Raw genomic sequence first — 9,508 nt, forward strand, 5'->3', positions numbered from 1 at the left:
CAGGCAAAGTCCTAGATGAAACATATCTGAGTGATTTGAACCAGAAACATCCTGGAACCATTACTTAGCAGTGCAGCATCCCAGGAGGATCTCAGGGCACTGTGGAATTTTCTTCAGAAAGATAGTATGAATAGTGGACATGATGTTCACGGCAACCCATGAACCCCAGTTGCATTGGACATAACAATGAGGGAGACCACCAAGCATGACTTGAAAATGTATTCCATTTTTGAGGAGAAGCTCTTATGAAGCTGCTTCTGAGTGGGCAGGAAAGTAGGAGACAAAGGAAAGGCCTCCTAGGGTATGGGTGTGGCCATGTGAGTGTGGCCTATGGGAAGGGTGAGAGGAAATAAGACAACCAACCAAAATGGGTAATGTGCTGTTAACTTGTTGGCACTCAGTGGACAGGAGCTTATTGCCTCTCCCCCGGGTGGGCAGAAACTTGAAGGAATGGGGTCTTGTGAGTAGGACTATGAGTACAGGTTTCATGTGGGCAGGACCTGAGTGACCCTTCCCCCTGCTGTTCTAGCTTATTTTACCTCCTAAAATTTCCAAGCTGGGTTTATCTGGATATTTTGGGCTATAGAAGGCTGGGCTGCTTCCACCTATTCAAGGTAGATATTTCAAATGAATCAAGGGAAAAGCCTACAGCTATGAGGGGCTGATGCTGGGTGCTGATGTTTCTTTTTAAGAGAACATGGTGCCTCCAAAGCCTTTTTGCAGCCACTGCCTGGGCATGTAACTTGGCATGATGGGGGCCTTGGGGTCAGTGTGGGCTGGGGAGAAGTAGAAGTCCACACTATGATTCTGAGAGCAGGTTTTAAAATAATAATTCAAGTCTGGGGTGATCTGTGGTAAGAATGGACACCAGAATGTGACTGAAAAGTCCCTGAAATTTTTGCCATTAAACAAGGCCCATCAAACTCTTATTTCCATTTCAGTCCCCATTGACTTGGAAGGTGGGGATGCAGCATTAGGTTCAGGGCTGAAAAATTCTTGGGAAGAACCTGTACTTAAGGGCAGAGGGCTGAGATTTTGCATCAGGAAGAACAGATTCCTACTTGTAATCTACTAGGTATAATTTTTTTGTTTTCACATTTAATTTGTTTTATTGCATACTTCCTGATTTATAAGTTCAAATACCTTGGAGAGAAATTTGAACAGCATCTTATAATTTGACAGTAATTTCCAATTGTATTGGGATTACAAACATTTTCATAATTTCACACCTTGGAATTCCCAATGGGCATTTTTAATTTCAGAGACTATTTTACCTCAGGAGCTATGTATTACCTGTCTCTTATTGACATCCCAAGTATCTCGTGCTCTACAGAACATCTTCAAAATAATCACTGCTGAATTTTAAGTAAGGTTGATATTCCAGACAACCAACTCATGTGGGGTGCATGTGCTGTTACCTTGTTAGTCCCCAATGGCCTGGAACTTATTGACTCCCCCCATAATTCCCAGAGACAGGAGAAATGTTCTCACAAAACAGCTCATATTCAGTGCTGAAATGTCTTTCTACAATTTCTCCTTCTGTTTTCTCAGTGCCAAGTCTCTGAAGATCTGCCCTACACACTTCAGTACCCTGAAACATCCACTATGAACACATTCAATCATCCTTCCTTTAGAAAACTTTCTCTATACTTCACAGGCTTAAGTGTCTTGCCACTATGCCTAGTAGTTAAGGGGTATCCCTTCATTATTTGCTTGGTTCTAGGCACATACCGGTACAGAATATTTGTAATAAATCTCCAAATAGTATGTTTGCTCCTTGAAGATAAGGATTATATTTTACTCATTTTTCTAGCTCTAATTCCATGCAAACACACAGTAATTGCCCAATATGTGTACTTGTTTGACCAATACTTATTATACGTGTTACACACATAGTTTCTAGCATCCCCTCAGGAGGCAAAATGGTACCTACTTAGATAAGTGTGTTTAATACATTAGTAGAAAGTGAGAGAAATAGAGAAATGGTGCTTCTAGTCTAACAAGAACTTTAAATATACGAGAAATGTTTTATGTGAAGACATGGCTCCACACATGCTGTCTAGCTCACCAGATTTTGAGATGAGGTAGAAGAGAACCCGGGAGGCCACTTTGGTATCCATCGTCTCCTGGTTTAGATCTTGGCTGGGCTCCTTCTCAATTTGTACCCTAGGAGAGCTCACTCTTGTGTCAAAGGGCAAATAAAACACCATAATGCAGGGTACATAGGATTCTACACATTCTTATCATTTTAAATGACACAGGCAGCTAGAATATAGTTTGCTGTTTTTGAGATAAAATTTATCTTTATTGGTAACATATAAATTGAATAAATATAAAGGCAAGCAACAGAAGGAAAAGAAGTAATTTCAAGTTAATTCTTTATTTTTTAAAGGTTTTGCTATAGGACATGTTTATTTAGCAGAGAGAGGCTGAGAAAGTGAGAAATTGCTCGCTAGAGGTGATGGTGAAGCCATAATTCCTTCACCTCCATTCTCCTCTCATGATTATGGGCACACACATATATATATACCCAATGTGATTTTTAGGCCACCATCTCAAGAACTCAAAGAACAGTCAGCCATGTAAGAATCCAATGCCTTAACCAGCACACCACCAGCTGGCCCCACAAGTTCATTCTTTTTGGAGAAAAAAGTCTTCTATTAAATAAAGGCTAGCATCCAGAATATAAACAGAACACCCAAATTCACCAAAAGAAACCCCCCCCTTTTTTTGAGAGGTTTTTGCTATAGGGAGTGTGCGCTCGCAGACAGACAGAAAGAGACATAGAGACAGAAAGCGAGAAATCACCCCCCAGAGGGGATGGTCACGCCGCAATCCCCTCTCCTCCATTCTCCTCTTGGGATCTTGGGCATGCACGCACACACACCCAGCGTGAGTTTTAAGCCACCAGGTCCAGGACGTGAACCGTGGTCCACTACGTGGGAGTCCAGCAACATAGCCATTACACTAACTGCTGGTTCCCACCAAAAGAAAACTCTTATCTAGTCAAGACTAGTGTCCAGAATATAAACGGAATTTCCAGATTCACCAGAAGAAAACAAAAACTAGACTTAAGAGAAGGGGATAAAGCCTTATGAAGGCATTTTATCACAGAGAGAAGATACAGATGTCATATAAGCATATATATTTAATATGCTTTACTTATCATCAGCCATTTAAGGAATGTACATGAAAACAATGTGATATCAAACACACCTATCAGAGTGATTAAAGTTTAAACAATGAAATAAATGCATTTCAGGAAAGAAACTGAAGAAATGGTCACTCATCCATTGATGATGAGAATGCAAAATGATATAGCCCTTTTGGAAAACAGTTAGGCAGGTTTTGTGTTTTTTGTTATTGTTGTGGTTGTTGTTTTAATTAACCAGAGAGTGCATGTACTCAACATAGATAGAGACAGAGAGAAAATGCAAGAAAATACCCCACTGGGCATGGTCATACCACACCCCCCTCTCCTCCCTCTCTCCCTCCTTTCAGGGTTATGGGCATGCACATGCCTGTGCTTGGCACATTTTTCAAGATACTGAGACTGAAATTTCCATGTAGCCAGTCATGTGAGATCCAGGAACTTTAATCACAATGCCACCTGCTGGCACCAGCTAGGCAATTTCTAATGAAACTAAACTTACACCTATGCTGTACCCCAGAAGCTGTTTGCTAAAAAGTTTCCAGAGTAATAAGAACCATTACTTTCTTTTTAGAGGATTTTGCTGTAGAGCACATGTGCTCACCAGAAAGACAGAGAGACAGAAAGCGAGAAGTCACCCTCCAGGGATGATGGCCATGCTGTAATTCCTTCTCATTCATTCTCCTCTCAGGATCTAGGGCATGCTCACACATGTGCCCAGCATGAATTCGAGCCATGGGCTCTGGGACTTGAACCATGGTCGACTACATGAGAGCCCAGCGACATATCCATTAGACCAACTGCTGGTCCTGTGAAGCATTACTACTACACATAGACATAGACAGTGTACTGTTGTAGAGTGTAACTGAATGAATGACCACTAAAGTAAAATTAAGATTAAAGGGGTCTGTATTAGTTGGCCAGCAACTACAGCCTGAGGCTGGGGGTGAGGGAGCTGAGAGTCAGAACTGTAACCCTGACCAAAGTTTGAGTAGTCTTTTTTATAGGGGGTCAGTTATCAGGGTTTTTTATGTAAGTAATTACAAAAACTGACTCAAGTTGGTTAATTATTTCTGAGGGCACTCTCTAGACCTTTGTTTGATAGTTTCTATGACTTCAGGCAGGTGTCAGGTGATTGACAGTTACATTGTTAAGAACAGCTAAACAAAAGGTGTTTGGGCTATTAGCAAAGACAGTAATAGGTATGGGATGTTGCCCCAATGCCATTTTTTTTTTTAATGGCTTGTACAAGCTATCTTTTTCTTGGGAAGAGTAAGCAGGTTTACAGAAGCAGAAAGCCATGTAAGGGTAAGGAAACAAAATGAATGAACAGTTGCTCATGTGTAAGATCTACTATGAGGCCGTCTGCATTCCCATCTTCTGATTTGGGGAATCCAATAACTGATCAGAAAAGGAGAGTGGCTTATAGTGGGAGTGGAGAACTATGAGCTTGACAGATTGGATCTGGTCTTGAACACCGTTAATGAAAAAACAGCAGATGTAAGGGCCAAAGAGAAGGGCAAGGAAGAGGACAGGGCAGGACCCGTAATGGCAGAGATGAGGATGATGAGTCAGGGAGACTAAAAGAAGAGAGACTGATATTAGTTTTAGAAGTGTAGTGCTCTTTACGTTTTAGAGGACGTTTGTTATTTAGTTTTGTTTGTTTGTTTTAGATTTTTATGACTAGTTTTTTCTTTCTTTTTTATAAATTGGGTAACAGAAAGGATAATTAGAACACATGGGACAATCTTTGTTTGAGAGAATCTTGGGAATTTTTGGGACCAGCAGTTAGCGTAATGCCTATGTCGCTGGACTCCCACATAGTCGACCATGGTTCATGTCCTGGACCCGGTGGCTTAAAACTCGCAGGGCGTGTGTGCATGCCTGCCCAAGATCCTGAGAGGAGAACAAAGGAGAAGGGCCATCTCTCCTGGGGGGTGATTTCTTGCTTTCTGTCTCTCTCTGTCTGTCTGGCGAGTGTTTGTGCCCAATAGGGAAAAAAAAAAAGAATCTTGGGAATTTTGGATCTGTCATGTTGATCTTTTTGTCTTTGAGTGGTGTAGTCAGATCAGCATGGCATTGACTTTGACAGTGGTCGAAATGATAAGGATGACAGAGTAGGGGTTTTTTTAAAGTTGGAGTCAGTTTTTGGAATGTAAATTTTTTGACCCGTACAGAGCTTTTTGGTTGAAATGGATGGACAGGTCTGAGGTGGGGACAGGCAGAGTATCTGCACCATGGTGATAAATGGTCTTTTGGTTGAGTCAAAGACTTGAAAAAGCTTGAGTAAAGTATAGTTATGGATACTAGTTTTCCTTTTAATTTTAGAAGGATAAGTTAAGGTTTCTTAAACATAATTTTATGAGGGGATTTTTTTATTATGAAGTGTAAAAGGCTATTTAGATTAGGCATAAAGTTAATTATTTCTGAGGGCACACTCTAAACCTTTGTTTAATAGTCTCTATGGTTCCAGGAAGGGGTCTGGTAATTGACAGTTACATTGTTAAGGAACAGTTAAATAAAGGGGTTTGGGGCTAGTTCACAAAGACAGTAATAGGTACAAGATGTTGCCCCAAATGCTGTTCTTTTTTTTAAATGTGGCTATTACAAACTATGTTTTTCATAAAAAACCCCCACAGGTTTAATAAAACAGACAGCCATATAAAAATAAAAAATAAAAAAGATAGACCAAGAGTTGTTCATGTATGAAACCTAATATGTGGCTTCTACAGTACAAAACTGGTTACTGTGGCTTTTCACAACAGTCCAAAATTAAAATCCTTGATATGGTTGACTGAGAGCTCAGACAGTGTACCCACAACACACAAGATTACTCACCAGAAATAAAGTTAACAAATTACATGACTATTTGAATGACTCTCCAGAAAATAATGTAAGTTGGAAAGTCCAATCACAAAATAATAGGTAATTTGTGATTTCTTCTATATAACACCCTTTGAATGACAAATTCATGAAAGTGGGAAAGAAATTTGTGTTTGCAAATAAGGATGGCCATAGTGGTGAGCAGAAGGAAAGTGAGATGTTGTTACAGGACAGTAGGAAATAAATTGTGTGATTAAAAGCATTTGTAGTTTTACTAAATCAATAGGGAAATTTGGGTAGGTGCACAGGAAGCCGATAATGTAGAAGAAGTTGCCCTTCTGGAAGGCTCCAGGTGCTCTTTGAGGTTCCCACAAGTGAATGCTCTAAAGGTCCACACCTGTAACCTGTATTTCATCCAGAATCTGGGATTACACATTTCCCCACTTGGGTGGGATGATGTATGGATGGTTAACTCTATATGATCCCCAGTCACATGCAAAAACTGGTACTCATAACATGAAGTGAAAACAAAGTGTAAATTATTTTCTCACTTATTTCTAAAAAACATGAAAACTGATTATGCATTTAACCAAGGATACCTGGATGGTGGAGTGAAGGAGGGGAGGAGGCTTTGACATTGGGGGGTAGGTCCTGTGAGTCACTGCAGAAAGAGAGCTCTGGGAGAAGCCCTGAAAGTCTCCAGGTCAGCATCTGGGGAAATGCCTGCTCAGACATCTCTATGCCCAGCTTGTGTAGACTCTTCTACCCTGCCCTTACTTAAGCCAGCTCTAGCCCTCTGTCAACTGTATGGGTAACTGTCCTTCATCCAGAGGGAGGAGGGGTCCCCAATGACCATGGCAGTCTCCTGGAGTTGTCAGCAAATAGCTGTGAGGTCAAGAAGCAATAGAGTCCTTTTTGCTGTTGTCACTCTCTGCCCCATGTGACCTTCTGACCCTAAATCAGCTGCATAACAGTGTCTGCAAAGACCACCATCCTGGGATGAAAGCAGATAGTAGCCCAGAGCTCACAGTTAATGTAAAACAGACATATGGGCCCTGCCCCAGCACTCCCCTATCACCCTGCCAGCCATGACCTAGAATATTAACCTAATGAGCCCACTAGGCCTCTACTTTCTAACTTTTGCCCAGAGAATGTTGATCCCACATGCCCTCACATTCTCCAAACCAATGAAAGGACTGAGGGATCAGGATGGTGGTCAGTGCCCCATGTGACCTTTGCAATCTTCTCACAATTGATCAGTAGATTCAGGGGGAGAGCCGAGCAAATATCTGAGTAGCTACTCAGAGTAGAAGTCTTCCCCATGTCTGTGGGTGGGCTATGTGGTATAACTGTGTTCAGTTGTAAATACAGCATGGGATGAGGGTGAGCTGTCAACTGCCCAGGGGGGACCTTGGAGAGAGATGATCTGAGGATCCCAGGAAAAAGGGACCACAGGAACTGGTCTCAGTTCATTGACAATAGACTCTCGGGGCTCCTCTGGGGCTCTCCTTCAATGACTCACAGGACCTACTCCCCAAAATCCAAGCATCCTCCCCTCCTTCATCTCACCATTCAGGTTATCCTTGCTCAAATGCAAAATCAGTTTTTTGTTGTTGTTGTTGTTTTTTTTAGAAATATGTCTCAAAAAAAAAAAAGAAAAGAAATATGTGAAAAACTACTTTGTACTTTGTTTTCAGTTCATGTTATGGGTACCAGTTTTTGCATGTGGCTGGGAATCACATTGAGTTAACTATCCATATGTCATCCAACCCAAGTGGGGAAATGGGTAATCACAGATTCTGGGTGACATACGGGTGGGAACATTTAGAGCATTCACTTGTGGGAACCATAAAGAGCACCTGGAGCCTTCCAGAAAGGCAACATATTTTACATAACCTACTTCCTGTGTACCTACCCAAAGTTCCCCACCTCCCAACAAAACGTGGGCTTACTGTTGCAAAGGTTATTGCTCCCTCCCCTACAATGCAGTGCCACCTTGGCTACTTGCTAGCTATGTGTTAGGAAGGTCACTCCACCTTTATGGGCCTCAGTTTTCTCCTGTGAAAACTGAGGTAAAAGAAGGTCAAACACACAGGGTTATTTGAAGGTCTCAGACAAGTCAGGGCAAGTGCAGCTCCAGGACTGGCCTTGTGGAAAGGGCTCCCAAAGAGCTGTGCTTGCTCTTGCTTATAATTTTCTTGTATAAATCTACAGTAAAGCACAAATATATGAAAATATCATAACTGCAATGTTGACAATATAACTAATCTACTCACCTGTATGCATCTCACCAGTTTCATTACTACTTACTTGTTTATGTTTCTGTTTATGTGTGTGTTTATTTTTTGGTATTTTGTTCCATATATAGGTTTATTTCCCTATTGACTCAGTAAATCTACAAATGCTTTTAATCACACAATTTATCTCCTGCTGTCCTGTAACAACATCTCACTTTCCTTCTCCCCACACCTATGGACATCCTTATTTGCAACCTCAAATTTCTTTCCCACTTCCATAAGTTTTTCAGTCTAAGGATGTTAATAAATGGGATCACAAATTACCTAGTATTTTGTGATTGGACTTTCCAACCCACATCAATTTTTGGAGAGTCATTCAAATAATCATATAATTTGTTAACTTTATTTCTGTTTAGTAATCTTGCATGATGTGGGTACACTATCTTGTCTGAGCATTCACACAGTCAGCCATATCAATGATTTTAATTTTGGATTGTTATGAAAAGCCACAGTAACCAGTTATGTACTGTAGCTTGTAAAGCTGGTTTTTTTTAATGAATAAATTGTTTGCACTAGCCATATAAAAAAACAGGATTTAAGGCGACCTCTTGTAATTGTTACTGTCTTTGTTAACTAGCCCCAAACCCTTTTGTTTAGCTGTTCCTTAAGAATGTAACTATCAATCACAAGATCCCTGCCCAAAGGCATAGTGACTATTAAACAAAGATCTAGAGAGTGCCCTCAGAAATAATTAACTTAAAAAAATTAAGTTTATGCCTAATCTAAATAGTCTATATACTCCATACTAAAAAAAAATAATAAATTTCCCTTATAAAATTATGTTTTGAAAAACTTTAACCTCTTTTCCTAAAATTAAAAAAAAAAATCCATAACTATACTTTACTCAAGCTTTACAAGCTGTTATACTTAGCATATAATTAGCAACCTTGGTTGATATTGTTTTAAGTGTCTTATACTTCTAGTTTGAGGTGCTATACAGTGTGAACCAAAGTAAGGCCATTTTACGTTGGGGACTCAAGGCAAAATGACTTGGCCATAACTCAAAGACTGCTCATCCAGATAAGGCACCTCACCCAGGATGGCTACCTATCTCAGAATGACATCTAAAAAACAAATGGTAACAGTAGGATCATCTGAACATGATAGGGCCACAGAAGGCCACTTTCCTTGCCAACCATGAGACAGTAGGAACTGCCTGTAAAAGCCCCGGACTTTGAGCAGCTCATCAGCTCTGTCCTCTACTTGGGCCAGATCCTGTCTTGCTGCATCTCAGACC

Source organism: Tupaia chinensis, unplaced genomic scaffold (genome assembly GCF_000334495.1).
Source record: "Tupaia chinensis unplaced genomic scaffold, TupChi_1.0 Scaffold143849_1, whole genome shotgun sequence".
NCBI classification, from domain to species: Eukaryota; Metazoa; Chordata; class Mammalia; order Scandentia; family Tupaiidae; genus Tupaia; species Tupaia belangeri.